Source organism: Manis pentadactyla, chromosome 8 (genome assembly GCF_030020395.1).
Source record: "Manis pentadactyla isolate mManPen7 chromosome 8, mManPen7.hap1, whole genome shotgun sequence".
In the NCBI taxonomy this organism is placed as follows: Eukaryota; Metazoa; Chordata; class Mammalia; order Pholidota; family Manidae; genus Manis; species Manis pentadactyla.
This window is the reverse complement of record NC_080026.1, coordinates 130,770,755-130,787,305: the sequence shown is the minus strand read 5'-3', so window position 1 is coordinate 130,787,305 and position 16,551 is coordinate 130,770,755. Positions and strand designations below refer to the sequence as shown.

Below are 16,551 nucleotides of genomic sequence, written 5' to 3'. Positions count from 1 at the left end.
CTTAGCATCATTATCACTCAGGAAATTACAAACAAGCTGGGGGCAGGAACTGTGGGCAAAGACCAAATATATATATTTATGTCATAAGAAGGAAACAATTAGTAAGGACCGGAGGAATCATGAGATGCTTCGGGTAACGTTTGAGCAGTACTCTAAAGGATGGGGAAGACTTAGATCATGAAGAAGGAAGACTTGCCTGGTGGGGGGTAGAGGGGAGCAGGGCCTGAGCCTTCCATATATCTACAGGCAAAGTGATTGTGTCCTTTAGGAATATTTCAGATGCAAATGATAGAAAATCTAACCCAACTTGGCTTAGGCAAAAAGAGGATTTATTTATGCATGCAATTTAAAAGTTCAGGCGATACACTGACTTTAGGCATGGCATGATCCTGGAGCTCATAAAAGGTCAAACAGTATCTTTGTTCCCCAGCTCTAGCCTTCTTCCTTCATGAGGACTGTATTTGGGTTATACAGTGAATCAAGATGGCGCCAGCAGCTCCAGGGTTCAATGTCTTTCAGGTTAAAGGCTGTGGAGAAAAGAGCACATCTCATCCTGTTAGCTTCTGAAGTCCCAGGCTTTACTCTGATAGGACTCAGCTGGGTTAGGAGCCATCTCTGCAGCAATCACTGACCAGAAATGAAACTGTGTGAACTGACCAGCCTGAGTCACATGCCCAGAGAGACGGGGAGTAGCCGTCATTCAAAGGAGACTTGGGTTCTGCTGCCAGAAGGTGCTCGGGCAGCTGTAGAGCATGGCTGCTACGAAGACTCTAAACATCGTGAGACCGCTTGTCCTACTTGCAGGTGCCTGTGCAGGAGCAGAAGTCCACAAGTAAGAGATTAAACTGAGCAAAGACTTCTCACTCAACGCTGGGGAGCCTACTGTGCTCCAAGACTTCAGGTAAGGTAACTTAGGAGGCCACACCTACTCCAGTCAGGGCTTCCCAGCACCTTCCGAGGACAAAAAGCTGGTTGCCTTGTGCACAGATCCAAGCCTGGGGGCTCCAGATGACAGAATTGCTCAGGCTTCTAGAGTGGTGAGTCATGCAGAGAATCAGGATACAGGAAACCCAGGGGAGTGTTTATTCAGTCTCTGGCCTGAAGTCTGGGTGGGTCTAGGTGGGCTAGGAGTGAACTGGGGCCCCTGCCATTGCCATGGCAGAGGCAGCTACATTCAGAGCACAAAGGACACAGAGGAAGAGGCTGATGTGCTCCAGATGCCCAGCAAAGAGGCAGCCCCTCGGGTGCCACTCAACGGCACACCACAGCGGTGGCCTGAGGACAGATCCTACTTCTGTGTGGTCCAGTAGGCTCCCAGCCACCCCCCTGTGGACTTGTTTAGTCCAGGAGGGACGTGGAGTGAATTCATCACCAGTTTCAAACAAACCCCCTGCAGCCCCGGAAAGGACATTTGTTTCCTTCTTTGTTCGGCTCTTCCCCAAGGACAAGGTATTGTTCTCCACTGGAACTGGAAAATATGGGAATAAGAAACGGCAGAGAGAAACCCACAGATATGGGGAAAAGGAAGATGAGATGAACTTCAGTTTGGAAGAAAACCAGGTGTAGGTTTGAGACTTACGTGTTCCTTAGGAAGATTGTAGAATGATTATGCTGCTTCTAAGTGACAACTGAAATAAACAGGGAGGGGCGGCACCTCGGGGTCAGCTGGGGAAGGGCAGGCAGAGGAATCAGCCCTAGGAGCAGTCCTGCTTTGCTTTTTACTTAACCATTTTGGACCAAAACATATCAGAGTGTTTTATGTAGCACTGGTATAGAACTGAGTGATTCATCTGTTCATCTTGGAGTTGTCATTGTGAGCATCAGATATGATAATCCCTTCTGGAATATACAGGATGTTTGACAGAATCAGAAGTCTGCACAGTTCTAGGCTGGGTATAATTTTGATTTCTTAAGAAAATAAACATTCAAAAACTAAGAATAAGAGGGAGATTCCTCAACATGATAAAGGGTAGCTATAAAAACCCACAGCTAACATAATGGTGAAGGACTGAATGTTTTCTTCCTAAGATCAGGTAAAAGACAAAGATGTTCATTCTTACCACTTCTATTCAAAATCGCACTGGAAGTTTTATCAAGGGAAAATAAATGAAAGTCATTGGAAAGAAAGGCATAAAATTACCTCTATTTATAGATGACATTGCTCTTATATGTAGAAAATTCTAAGAAATCCCACTAAAAATCTATTAAAACTAATTTGTAAGTTCGGCAAGGATGTAGAATATAAGATCAATATATAAAACTAATTGTATTTCTATATACTAGCAATGAGTAACCTGAAAGTGTAATTAAGAAAGTTCCATTTATAATGGCATCAAAAAGAAGAAAATACTCAGAAATAAGTTTAACCAAAATAGTGTAAGACTTTTACACTGAAAACTACAAAACACTGTTGAAATAATTAAAGATTTGAATAAAGAGAAAGACATTGTTCATGAGTTGGAAAACAATATCGTTAAGATGGCAATACTGCCCAAAGCGACCAATGGATTCAGTGTAATCTCTATTAATATTCCCATTGCCTATTTATTTTTTTCCCCAGATACTAACAAGCTGCCAAAAACTTAGATGGAAAGACAAGGAACCCAGAATAGCCAGAACAATCCTGAAAAATAAGAAAAAGTTGGAGAACTCAATCTCGCTGATTTTAAAACTTACTACAAAGTTACAGTAATTAAGAGAGTATGATACCAGTGTAAGGATAGACATATAGATCAATGAAACATAATGAAGAGCCAAAAAATAAATCCATTTGATTTTTTTAAATTAATTTTTGGGAAAATTGCCAAAACCACTCAATGGGGAAAGAACAGGCTTCTCAGCAAAAGTTGCTGAAACAACTGTGTATCAATGTGTGAACAAGTAAATTTGAAGCCCTACCTCCCACCATACATTTGAAATTAACTTAAAATGGATCACAGAGCAAAATATAAGAGCAAACACTACAAAACTCTTAGAAGGGAACGTGAATAAATCTTCATGAACCTAGGTTAAGAAATGGCTTCTTGGATATGACACCTAAAGCACAGGCAACAAAAGAAAAATAGACAAATTGGGCTATATCAAAACTGAAAACTTTGTACTTCTAAGGACACTGTTAAGAAAGCGAAAGAACAATCCCCAGAATGGGAGAAAATATTTACAAATCATATATCTGACAAGGAACTTATATCCAAAACATATAAAGAACTCCTACCACTCAAGAACAAAAAGACAAACAACCCAATTTAAAAAATGGGCAAGAGATCTGAATAGACATTTCTCCAAAGAAGATACACAAATGACCAACAAGCACATGAAAGGATGCTTGACCTCATTAGCCATTAGAGAAATGCAAATCAAAACCACAGTGAGCTACCACTTGATACCCACTAGGATGGCTATAACCAAAAAGACAGACGATTATATGTATTGACGAGGATGTGGAAGAATTAGAATCCTCATATATTGCTGGTGGGACTGTAAAATGGTGCAGTAACTTTGGAAAACAGTTTGGCAGTTCCTCAAAAAGTTAAACCTAAACTTTTTGTCCAGCATATGACCCAGCAATTCCATGCCTAGATGTATACCCAAGAGAATTGAAAATGTATGTCTACACAGAAACTTGCAGGTGACTTCATATCAGCATTATTCTTAACAGCCAAAAAGTAGAAACAACCCAAATGTCCATCAAATGATGAATAAATAAAATATGGTATATCCATATAATGGAATATTGTTGGGCCATAAAAAGGAATGAAGTACTATAATGGTAAACATGGATGAACATGTTTTCATTATGCTGAGTGAAGCAAGCTAGACACAGAAGGCCACATATTGTAAGATTCCATTGGTATGAAATGTCTACAGCAGGCAAATCTATAGGGACAGAAAGTAGATTAGTGGTTGCCTAGGCTGGGAGCGAGGGGAAGGGGAAGGTGGCCGGCAGTTTCTTGCTTAGGGATGCATGCTTTCTTTTTAAAGTGATGATAATGTTCTGGAATTAGATAGGACAGTTGTACGATTTTGTCTATATACTAAGAACTACTGTGGTACACTTTAATAAGGTGAATTCTATGGCACATGAATTACATCTCAATGAACCTGTCAAAAAAAAGGCAGAAAAAAATAACCAAGGAAGTAGAAAATTTGGGTCACCAAAAAATTGGGAGGCCAAAGATTTTTTTCTGTAGCCCCATTTTTCTCAATACAAAATGATATTTTAAAAACTTATTTATATACCTTCTAGATATTGCCACACTGGTTTTAGTCCACTGTTTTTTGTATGGTGTCAGTTTCTGCATGTACCATGAATGATTTTTTCACATATCTGACCAGCACCAAACTCCCCTGCTTCTCCTAACATTTTTGGAGGCAAGGACTCTGGTTCACAACTGGGTGTCTGATTTGGAGGGGAGATGTTTCCCCCCCTCCTATGAACTTTCTTAGGAAAGAAGTGAGAGATAATGGTATTAGTTTTCTATTGATGCTGTAACAAATTCGGTGGCTTAACACAACACAGATTGCCTTGGAGTTCTGGGGTCAAAACTCCAATACCACTCTCACTGGGCCAAAGACCAAGTGCAAGCACAGTAGGCTCCACTCTAATTTGGAATGATCTATGCATTTCTGTCCATCTAAGGGGAAACACTGGGAGAGTAACAGGAGTACCAAGCGGGTGGGGGCACCTGTGTGCCTGCTGCCAAACCACTGTCAGATCTTGGGCTTGCCATCACCTCTTTGGATTTCCATTTTTGCATTTGCAAAGTGAAGAGTTCCTATTATCCTCTGTTAGTGGAGAATTAAGCAGTAGCCCTTTAAGATTCTAGCTCAGTTTTTGCATTAAAAAAATGAAGAGGGTATTTTGTGGTATCTGGGTTCCGGTAATATGAGAGGCCCAGTCATGCTACCGCCCTCGTTAACTTGTGATGATAATGTACACACAAGGCACTAATTCTTTATTTTTAAAAAATAAGATGGTGGCTAATTTGATTTGAATGCCCCGGTCTGGGAGTACGCTTCATGATTTTTAATCCAATTAGTGTTGGAGATACTCCTGATTCTAAGCGGATCTGGTTTCTGCTTATGGTGTAAGTTCTATGCACCAATGACTCATGTTTCAAGAAAGGAGAAGTTGGGGCCTACAGTCAATAAAAAGGGTCTGTTTATATGGTTGCTTTGTTTTTTGTTATTAAACCCAAGCTGTAGGGAGCAGAGGCCTTGCTTTTAACTCAGATTTCTGTAAGCAGCAGAAAACCCACACACAATTTCAACTTGAAAGGTTTCCATACAAACTAGCATTATTTCTCAATAGAATCTCAAAACATCCTATTTGAAGGTAAACAAAAGCTGCCACCATGACCACCATGCTGGAGAACATTCTGGAAGTCTTGGCCCAGAGGTCAGGGGTCAATAAGCCAGTGGGTCAGCTCTTGATTTGTGCTGAATTATACAGTGCCTGATTCAGCCTGTCCTTTGCAGCCTTTCTCTTCATATTAAACCTCAGTCAGTCTGAACCATTCTCCAAATAAATAGTATTTTCACTGAGAAAAGAGTGCCCCAGATCAAATCTTCAATTTGTCTTGTCAGCACCACAATCAATGTAATACTCTGAAACCTGCAGAGAGAATAGGTGTTAGTTACATTGTTGTGCCATTTTCACGCTTACATTTTTTAACCAGTAAAACATCGTGGCTCTTGAGGAAATTTCATAATAAGAGACTTCCTTCTGTCCTTGGCTGTTGTTGATAAAAGTCACCCAAAACCATCTTAGTGACACAAGTTATGCCCTGTTTGCTCTGTGATAAATCAGCCAATGATTCGATTCTTACGCGACAGGAAAGGGAAAAGAAGATAGAGGAAAGAGAAAATGCTAGGAAAACACTTTGTAGGACCCCAACTGCTCTGAGGAAGTGTGTTTTGAGCTGTGATCCCACGCGTATGATTGGGGGATAGTTTGTCATGAAGCGCAAGTCTTGTTTAGCATTTATCCAAGGGGAACGTCACTAAATAGTTTTGCTGTTATTTCCCAAGATGGAATTTAGTATCTTTGCTGCTGAGGTTCTCAGGTGACTAGGCAAGAATGGGAAGATGAGTCTTCCAATATGTACAGCAGGAAAAAAAATTCCTGGGGCACAATTACCCACAATGTCCTCTACGATGAGTCTAGTTCTTTATATTCAATTAATTATGAAAACATAGATGAGGCCAACTAAAATACTGTACAGAAATTAAACACAAATACTGTCCCACCAGTAAAATGTTGTGGAGAGTATTAAAAACATACCTCTGTCAAGAATGTGGAAAACAGGGAGTGGCCTTGAAATAACATTTCTTTTCTAGGAAAATCAAAAGCATATTGAGCTTTGGATCAAGGCTCATGGCAAAGGGGGTAGTTGACAAGATTATTTCTTCTTGGCACATCTAAAAGAGGGATTAGTTAATTGAATCTGTGGTTTTTAGATTTAGTTGGTGCTTCTGGCATGGCTGCTGGATGGACAAGGCTCTTGGGTCCATATTCTTGCTGGGTCTCATGCCCAGTTCTTCAGTATGAGAGGAAATAATTCTGTGGTCCATCAGTGCCCCAGCCTGTTTGGACAGCCTGATGCAATGAGACAGTATTTATTTGAGCAGCAGTAAATGTAGATGTCACCAGGTACCAGTAGAAAGGGTTCTTTTTTTGTAGATGCAATCCTATACGATTATCTCAAATCCAAGACAGGATGGGGAAAAGAGAAAGGGGCTTCTGGGAAAGGAGGAATAAAACTCCAATCTTCAAAAGGTTCCCCAACCTTAAGATATGAAAGAGAACTACTTCAATATTTCAATATATTAGGCAGAGAGACAGTGATTTCCCTCTTTCACCTAATTTTAAAGCTCTTGCAGGTGCTACTCTCAAGATCCCCAAGTGTAAGGGTGTCATTGAAATCATAGGAATGATACCTCAAAAGGAATTCCTATATGAATTTTGTTTCCATCCCTCTATCCTCTGCCCATCACCAACAGTTATTAATCTTTATACTAAGTGTGAAAAGGGTGGGCTATTATTATCCCTAGTTTATACTCAGGGCATTTATGACCCAAATAACTTCTTTCCTTAAGAAAGAGAACTGCCTGAACAGTGTATTTCTCTTAAAACATCCAAAGCAAACAGACCTTGACAGTTGTCTGGAAAACATGGAGTCCTCAAACTTTATGGTTACAAGCTACTCTGTTTTGCTCCCCAAATCTCCCAAATCTAAAGTTAGAAGTCTGTGGTGATTGGGGGTTAGGGGGACAACAGCGGTAATGATTGTTCAAGCATGCAACACCAGCATACACATTTCAGCTGGACAACTGTCCTACCTCCAAATGGCTGAATGACTGCATAAAAATCAGGTGACCTAGACTAGGTCTTCCTTTCCTCATTAGTAAAGGAGTAGAGCTGGGACAGATCATCTCAAAGATCTCACCCTCTCCTCCCTCCAGATCTACTAGTCTAAGAGTTGATGAAAAATCTTTTTTTTTCTCCTTAGGAAACTAAGGTTCATACTTTTTAAATACCCTAATGTTCTGGTACATCTATACTTATGAATTACATACGTTAATGGCTTTTTAGAAGGCTAAATCAAAACTCCTGATTCTGGAAAAAGAATTTACAATGGTTTAAAAATATAAATACACAATGAGCGTCCTGATTATATCCAAATTCCTGGGTAAGTTTGAGAGATGAACAAACTATGGTTAGTTAATAATTCTCACCAATAGTTCACTCTTTCCTTAGGTGTGCATGACCATCCTGCCCAAACAGTCCATCTTTCCAAATGTCTAAAACAAACCAAATTACAAAAAGAAACAAACAAGAAAGCAAAACGAAGAATAAAGTCTGATCCAAATTCTCACCTCTTACATCAGACTAAGATGAGGCTATCTCTTCAGGTGTTTCCTTTCAAAATTCAGACAGTTCAAGTGTTTTGTATGTGATCCCTCCTGACACTGGCCACTGGGGAGAAAGGAGAATGGGAAAAATGGTTTCTCTTCAACTTACCTCTTCCAAGGGGGATTCCAGCAGGGCACTTGGTAGAGTTTCATCAAGAAGCAGGCTTTACTAGATTCTTTCCCCTCTTCCTCCTTCCTGACATCCTCTGCTCTAGTCCAAAAAATGCAGAGTGCAGCATAATTTCTTTTTGTGGCAGCCATATGGGAGGTTTAGAGAAAATTGCAAGATCTTAGATCTAATGACTTCCAGTGTTGCCATTCAGTTACTATGTGATTTGGGGCAATTCCTCAGCCTTAGTTTCCCCATCTGTGATAGGAAAGGTGGAAATACCTGAATGGCCCCCAAGGTCTCAGCCAGCTCTCTTACTCTATGGCTCTGACTCATTGTCCTTAAATGTTCAGTAAGTTTCTCAGAGATGGATTTTACTTGTTTGCAGAACCAGAACCTTCTAGAAGGGTTAAAAAAAAAGAAAGATGATAACTTCGTATTATCTAAAACTATTAGTTTGGAGCAGTTTTTGATATCTATTCCTCTTAATAATTAAAAATCTTCATAAGTAATTATCATTTAAAGTTAATTATTGAACTAGTTTAGAGTTCATTATGAAAGGAACATATTGGCACTAAGTACTTGCTCATTCCAAGATGACTGAGGTTTTAAATATTTAACTTGTAAATATTGTGATTCAGACAAACCAAACTTTATGAACAAGGAAGTACAGGAGATTAAAATCCAGGAACACCACACTGCAGTTGGGTCACGTTATAGACTGTACAACCTCATGAGCACATATTCAGTGTTTGGGGCAAGAGGTTGCAATTAAGGAAACACAGTTTTGACTTGTGGTAACCTGCTTCCTCAGATTGTCCTCCATCATGTTTTCCTTCCTTTGCTCTTTTAAAATTCCATGTCTCTGGATAGGCTACCCTAAATGCCAGCAAATCTTTGGCTCTGCATTCAGCTGGATATACAGCATCGGTATAGGAACATTAGTTACCTGAGTATGACAAAACTCTTGGAGTAACTGAAACTGTGAGTCATCCTGTGACAATTATCAATTTGTTGCCCCTGAGTTCCAAATGCACCCTTAATTGCCTGCTCTGAGAACATGCAGAGAGCCCTGACACTTTTTCCTTTGCCTGCTGGCATATCAAACTTTGTCAATAGAGGGCGCTGGAGAGGCATTACTGGAGGAGGGAAGGAGTTTTTCTTCGGGTTCTGACTCTTGCACCTCACATGACTTCTCAGCACCAGGTTTTCTGTGGCGGCTTCCCCAGAGCCCAGCTCCTGCCGTGTACATGGCCGACAGCACCCAGTAGCCAGAGCTTCCCCTGGGATGTCCTGAAGCCACATTGTATGGGATACATCTGGTGAGCATCACCCTGGAAAGTACTTCCCCTGAAACCCGAAAAAGCAGTTTCCCAGCAAGTCCCTCAGATGTGGCACCACAGCAACTTCCCTGCCGTCCAGTGAGCCAGGGCTGCCCTTTCCAATAAAATGGGTCTCAGCCCTGGCAGTGGACCAGGTGGGGTGGGGGGGTCCTCCTTGGACTCTCTCTCTACCAGCCCCAGGGGCAATGATGCTCTTGTATCTGCTATTCTATATTCCTTAGAGTTCTCTTCACCCTTTAGCAGCCAATCCCCCACTATTCCAATCCTATCAGGTAGTTAATAACTCTTTATATTAAACTTTTCTTACTCAAATTACTGTATGGTTTCTTTTCCCTGACAGGACCCTAAGTAGTACATATCTCAAGGTGAAATTTTACATATATTTATGGAGAGAGAGAGTGAGAGACAGATTTTAACCTGGAATAAATATGGATTAAATTCATGGTTATTTATTAATGTTGGCTGGTCAGTTCTGGTGTAAGCTCCCATTCAGCTGGTATTACTGTGCATCAGTTTGTTAGCGCTACAGTAACAGAATACCGTAGACTGGGGCCTAAAATAGAAATTTATTTTCTGACAGTCTGGAGGCTAGAAGTCCACAGTCCAGGTTTGGTGTCAGCAGGTTTGGCTTCTCCTGCGGGCCCCTCTCCTTGGCTTGCAGACGGCCACCTTCTTGCTGTGTCCTTACATGGCCTTTCCTCTGTGAGAGCATCCCTGGTGTCTCTTTGTGCATCCAGATTTGCTCTTATGAGAACATCTGTCAGGTGGGATTAGGGTCCACCCTAATAGCTTCATTTCACTTAGTCACCTCTTTAAAGGCCCTATTCCAAATACAGTCACATTCTGAGGTGCTGGGGAATTCAGTGGGGGGGACACAGCTCTGCCTGTAACATACTAGTTTTTATTTTATAACTTTGGTATTAGATATCAAATAAAAGCAACTCTGTGGTATGAGAAGATCATCAGACTTGGCTTCAGAAGAAGTGAGTTTGGGCCGAGGTCTTGCTCCTAAGCAACTGGTCAAGTGGTTTAACCTCTGAATCTCAGTTTTCTTATCAATTAAATGGGTTTAAAGGGGGCATAATGGAGATTCAATGAGATCATGCAAATGAAAATGCTTTAGAGCCTACAAAAGACCATAAAAAATGAGGTATTCCTCATAGGTATATGGACTCACACATTTTTTAAAACTCTCCCATTACATTTCTTACATTATACTTATTAAAAGACAGTTGCCAACCCATTAAACTGGTGTTAAGTATAAATGATTTGTGTAGCCAAAAAGTCTCTTTGACTTATTAGACACAAGAACCATTTCTCTAGTGCCACAACTATCTCTGCACATGCCAGGTAAGCTTAATTAAACAGAAATATTGAATTAATTATTGTATCATTTTGTTTCCTCATTCTCTGCAGAAGTATGAAGAAATATGTTTAAGTTCTCATGAACTTATTTCACTTACCTCTAGATTTTGGAAAAGATAGAAGTTACACAGCCTTTAGAATGACAGCCAGAAAAAAATTTGGCAATTAAAATATTCGCTAATAGAGGAACAGAAAAGAAGCTATAACCTGGTTTACATTTTACCCAATAGCACAGCATTTCTCCCCATCCCACAGTGACTCAGTGTTTGCAGTGGGCTTGCACAGCTGGAAACTAAGGCACCAGGCATCATCATCTTGTTTAGGACCCAAAACGAAAGAAAATTCTCATTAATTGAGGAGTTTTATGTACAAGGCACATGGCACAAAATTCATTCCATCCTCACACCATCCCTAGAAGAGAAGTATCATTAGTAACTCCATCTTACAGATAAGGAAGCTGGGGCTCACAGAGGATAAATGACTTGTCCAGAGTCATGTGGCTAATAAGTTTAAGAGCAGAGATCAGAACTCAGACCTGCCTGACTGGCCACTGCTAGTTTTACCACCTCCTTTGTCATCTGAAATTTATTCACAGTAGCCCCACCTTAACAGTGCTGTTAGCCATATAATTGTCATTGAATGGAAAGCAATTAGCAGTTGAATCTTAACAGAGATTTGATGAATAAAATACGCCAGTGATTAGTTACTTAGGAGTTCTCAGGCTACATCATGCATAATAAGAGTTAAGTACTGAATCCAAAAAAAACTTTTTTTGGCAAATATTCAACCATATGCTGTAATAGCACCAATTGGCCATTTGCCCCTTGTGCATATATAGGCGTTATCTACAATGATATTTATTCTGTTGCCTTTTCAGTTTTCCCTTTGCCATCTGTGTATGCTTTGACTTAATCTCTAAAGCAAGTTATGTTCACATATTTATCTGGTAGAAGAAAGTGCACTTATGATAACTATGTGTTTTCCTTTTTAATTTTTACATCAGATTCAGCAGCTGAGAAATAGCACACTTCAGTTTTTTTAAATTTAGATTCTTTTGAGTTTGTGCTAGATCTTTAAGAGGCTTGAAGCTTAGCCCTCCATAAGTTTCACTTTGAAATCTTGTTGGAACAATCTGGAAGACTGATCTCATTTCAAAAGGAAAACAGAAAAAAAATCAAATTTACTGAAATTGAAAAGACAGGTCATGAGGCTCAAAGGAGGAATGAATGAGACCATCGCTTTAATAGTGAGAGGGAGGAAGTGACATCAATCAGGTGGAACCATTCGTGGGAGCCACTCTCTTCTGAGGTTTCTCCCTTGGAGTTCTTCCCTTACAGGGCTTTGTAATTCAGTTGTTTCAGTATTAGATTTCACCCCCTGCAAGATAAGTACCTAGAGATCAGGAATTATTTTACCCGTCTTCATCTCCTATGCCTCATCACGTCTCAACTGCCTTATGGATCATCGTTTTCTCTAACTGGACCATTACAGTGGCTTCTGGAAGAATTTCTGCCATCGATCTGCTCAACATCACCTCCTGTCCACAACACAATGTGATCCAGGCCCGGAACTTCCCCATCTGCAGCCAGGTTGCTCCCCAGACACCATCTGAACTTCACTGACTCTGAAGGCCTTGCAAAACTTAGCTCAAACCAATTACTTTGTTGGCCATATTTCCCACCATCCCTACTCTTTCCCTGTTCCCCACTCCTGCAACTCTGTGAAGCAAATAAACAATGATAAGATAGCAAAGACCATGTATGGTGGGTGACTAAGACTTCTTTAGACTCAGTGGTCAGAGACGGCCTCTCCTAAGGAGGTGACATTTGTATTGGGACATTTTGGAGTTGACCACAGGGAGAAGCAGGGAAGAACATAAACTGGCATAGGAAGGCTCAGATAAGAAGACCATGTGGGAAGTTGATCTTTTAAAAGGACAAAATGGAAACCAGCATGACTGGACTGTGCTGAGGATGGGGAATGTGTAGGAAACAAGAGCTGCAGATTAGGCAGGAGGCAGGGACTGGAGGAGCTTTTCCTCCTTGGAGAAAGAGCAACATTAAACCTCTGAAAGTGTCTACATTATCTGCATTTTGAAAAGATCGTCCTGGCAACAGGTTGGGGAAATGGAGGGGGCTCCCTTCCAACTGTTTTCCAGTGTCACCTTTCTGAACACACCTCTGTGTATAGATGAGGGATTATTTAGGTCTCAGTAGTTTGTAAGAGGGGGGGTCACAGTATCTTTCATTGGGGCTGTGTTTTGAAGTCTCTATGGAGTAGGCAAGTAGAATCATTATGTAGTTCCAGCAAAGTTCCACTCAATAAAGTCATAAATCTATTACTAACACTTGCATCCCAAACAGAACATGTATTAAGTACCTACTCTGTATCAGGCATGGAATTCGGCATTGAGGACACAGAGACAAGTACAGTGATTCCTTAGACGATAGCAGGTGGTGGTGTTCCTGGGGGCCCATGTTTAAATTTCTGTTGGTGTATCATTTTGAGACTCTTAACCAACCATGTATTTTAACACTTGATGGTATTAGGACATTGCATTCTTTACATCAGAATGTAAATTATAATTTATAATCTTTTATATCCTTTGTGACCATCAGGTGACATTTTTCACAGCAAAGTCACTTATTTTTCTTTATTTCCCAATTTAATCTGTGTAGGTCTTTCTTTCTTTCTTCCTTTCTTTCTTTCTTTCTTCCTTTCTCTTTCTTTCTTTCTTTCTTTCTTTCTTTCTTTCTTTCTTTCTTTCTTTCTTTCTTTCTTTCTTTCTTTCTTTCTTTCTTTCTTTCTTTCTTTCTTTCTTTCTTTCTTTCTTTCTTTCTTTCTTTCTTTCTTTCTTTCTTTCTTCCTTCCTTCCTTCCTTCCTTCCTTCCTTTCTCCCTTTCTCTCTTTCTCTCTCACTCTTTCTCCCTTTTTCTTTCTCTCTCTCTCTCCCCCTCTCCCTCTCTTCCTCCCTTCCTCTCTTCCTCTCTTCCTCTCCTCTCTTTCTCTCTTCCTCTCTTTCTCTCTTTCTCTCTTTCTCTCTTTCTTTCTTCTTTCTCATACTTGGCCACAAGGACTCATTCTCTTTGGGCTTGGTGAAATTTCTAAGGATATTTATAAATTTGCATATTAGCTGCAAACAGCTCAGGGATCACTTCAGAGAAGTCTTTCCCATGTAATAAAAAACAGTATTATTAAATAGTTCCAAGAGGGGTTGACTGGGGTCTCCACAGTAGTTTGATAAGTTTCTTCTCAGTTTTGGCAGAAACTATAGTTAGGAAGTCATCACCTGAGTCTACTTCTTGAAAATAGGACTGTACTTAGGCTTGGGGAAAGACCTGAGATTTGCAAGGACTTTGGAAATTCTGAGGTTTATGCCCATAGTTATAAAATCACATCTTAGAAGCAAGTAGCCCATTTTTGAGGAGAACACGTAGCCTTCTATTCGCAACCACATCTGTTGCACTTGGATCCAGAAGGAAAAGTAAAATCTTGTGTTTGTCAGCAGTGAGGCCAGGACGCCTGTGCCCCAAGTTTACATATCCAGGAATCATCCAGTGGTTTGCTTTTATTGTTCATAAAGTCAGCAGAGACAAACCACCTGAGTAGTTCCAGATGTTGGATCAACAAGGCTGTACTTCACAGACCTACATGTACAAAGTAAATTTATAGGCCCTAGAAAAGGCTAGGTGGATTGTGCTGTTCCTGGATAGAAAGGTACTTTCATTCTTAAAACAGATTAAACACAGGATGTCCAGCCCCGCAGATGGCAGGCCGAGGTGGCTTTTACCTTTATTAGGCCACTTGAGGCTTTACGCGGTAATCCACTCCTCTCTGCTTGCTTTGTAAAGTGGAGATCCCAGCGATGCGCTGGCCAACTCCAGACAACTGGACTGGCTTAAGATAGCAAGTCTCTCAAGTTTTAGCAGAATCATTTGAGGGCAACATAGCAAAGAAGAATTTCTCCACATTGACTCAAATGCTGGAGAACAGAGAGACATAAATGTGGCTTACCATTAAGAAAGCCTTCTCCACCTCACTGGTGTTCTGGCAATGAAGCCTAACAGTTGTTCTAGGCACCTCACTTTGTGAGTTGGCTACACAAGGTAACATTATATGGTGGTAAGTAATATGACTTGCATGGGCCTGGGGCCAGGAGGCTGGAATTTGTTGCCATAAATTTTGAAACTGTTGGAGGTGTCTTATGTTCAAGTTTATCTGGCACAGCCCAAGAAGTGAAAGTTCTGACAGCCAGAATGCCTACATGGCTATAATACATAACCTTACTGAGTGGTATAGAATTTTTATGGCTACTGGCAAGAATTCAGACAAAGATTCGACTATCTCTCCACAAGAAATTTCAGTGGAGTGACCCCCGTTTTCCAAGGAAGATTTTGGCTCATAAATCCGGGGGTGGAATAACAACGTTATTCTGTGTCCTAAATAGTACATTACAGCAGCCAGAAGATGGAAGCATCTGTATTATGGACACACATGACTGTTCCAGTGTCTGTGGCTGAGTCGTTGTGATGATCATACAATCCCGTGTATTCTGTGCAGTAGCTAAAAATCTAGTATTTATTGAGAGGTGATTACGTGTCAAGTCCGGTGGTAAATGGGCTTCGAACATTATCCTGCTTAAGCCTCCCAGGTATTATGAAGAATGTGCTCTTGACGGATGAGAAGCTGAAGCACAGAGCAGTCGAGCAGCTAAGCAAATTGCCCAGGGTCACAGAGTGATGGGCCCGAGTGTCAGCACCGTGCTCTGCCCCACACTTCCCGTCTCCTTTGACAATAACGGAAAACTTTTAACAATCTGGAGCATTTTGAAATACCAAAGACATTTGAAAATGTATCAAGAATAATGGAAGGAGTATTCATGTAGTTTCCCTCCAAGCTGTAGAAAGAGCTCAATACGGCCTGTTGGACTTCCCTGTTCTCCTCCATCCCCGGAGTTCGGGGGTGGGGGGCACACGGAGGGACACCTACCCTTCTCATCCCCGCCCTGCGTTTGCTTTATACTTTCACTGAATCAGTATGTATCTTTAAGCTATATAAACGGTATGGTTTGGCATATCTGAATGGCACTTTATGGCATATGTGTTCTTTCACAGTTCTTCACACTCAATATTGTATTCGTGGAATTCTTCCATGCTGATGTGTGCGGATGTACCCTATTCACTTTCACTGTACGAAGGTACGCTGTTTATTTCTCCTTCTGTAAAGGACATCTTCACATCAAGCATGTTGGTGGCCTTCATTAATACCTTCTGTGGTTAGCAGAACTGGTACCCATATCATCATTTTCCTGACAGGGAAACTGAAGTTCAGGTCAATGCCTTCCCCAAGGCCCCGTCTCAGTTTGGACTGCTACAACGCAATACTGTACACTGAGTAGCCAATAAGAAACAAACATTTATTTCCCACAGTTCCGGAGGCTGGAAGTCTGAGATGAGGGTACCAGCCAGCATGGTCGGGCTCTGGTGAGAGTCCTCTTCTGGGTTGCAGAGGCTGAGTTCTCCTCGTAACCTCCAAGGTCAGAGAGAAAACGACAGCTCTCTAGGGTCCCTTGAATAAGAGTGCGAATCCCGTTCACAGGAGCTCCGCCCTCATGACCTGATCACCCAATCAGAACATACTAGTGATGCAGTCCCGCTCCCACGTGTGCCAAATTGCAAACTTTCTCAACGGTGGCACTATTGGCCTTTTGGAACGGACAATTCTTTGCTTAAGGGGGCTGTCCTGGGCATGGTACCCTGTTTAGTGGAGTGTGAATTCTACCCACTAGATGCCAGTAACACCTTGCCCCTCCAGTTGTGA

At 41.1% G+C, this 16,551-nt stretch overlaps 1 long non-coding RNA gene across 1 annotated transcript in view; it reads right to left on the bottom strand.

Moving 5' to 3' along the window:
• Window positions 1–317: 317 nt before the first annotated feature.
• Window positions 318–16,551, bottom strand: part of LOC130684665 (uncharacterized) — an 86,529-nt gene continuing 70,295 nt past the window's right edge. Inside the window, exon 4 of the long non-coding RNA XR_008999038.1 lies at window positions 318–808. This is a non-coding gene — a long non-coding RNA (uncharacterized LOC130684665). The remainder of the gene's footprint in view (window positions 809–16,551) is intronic.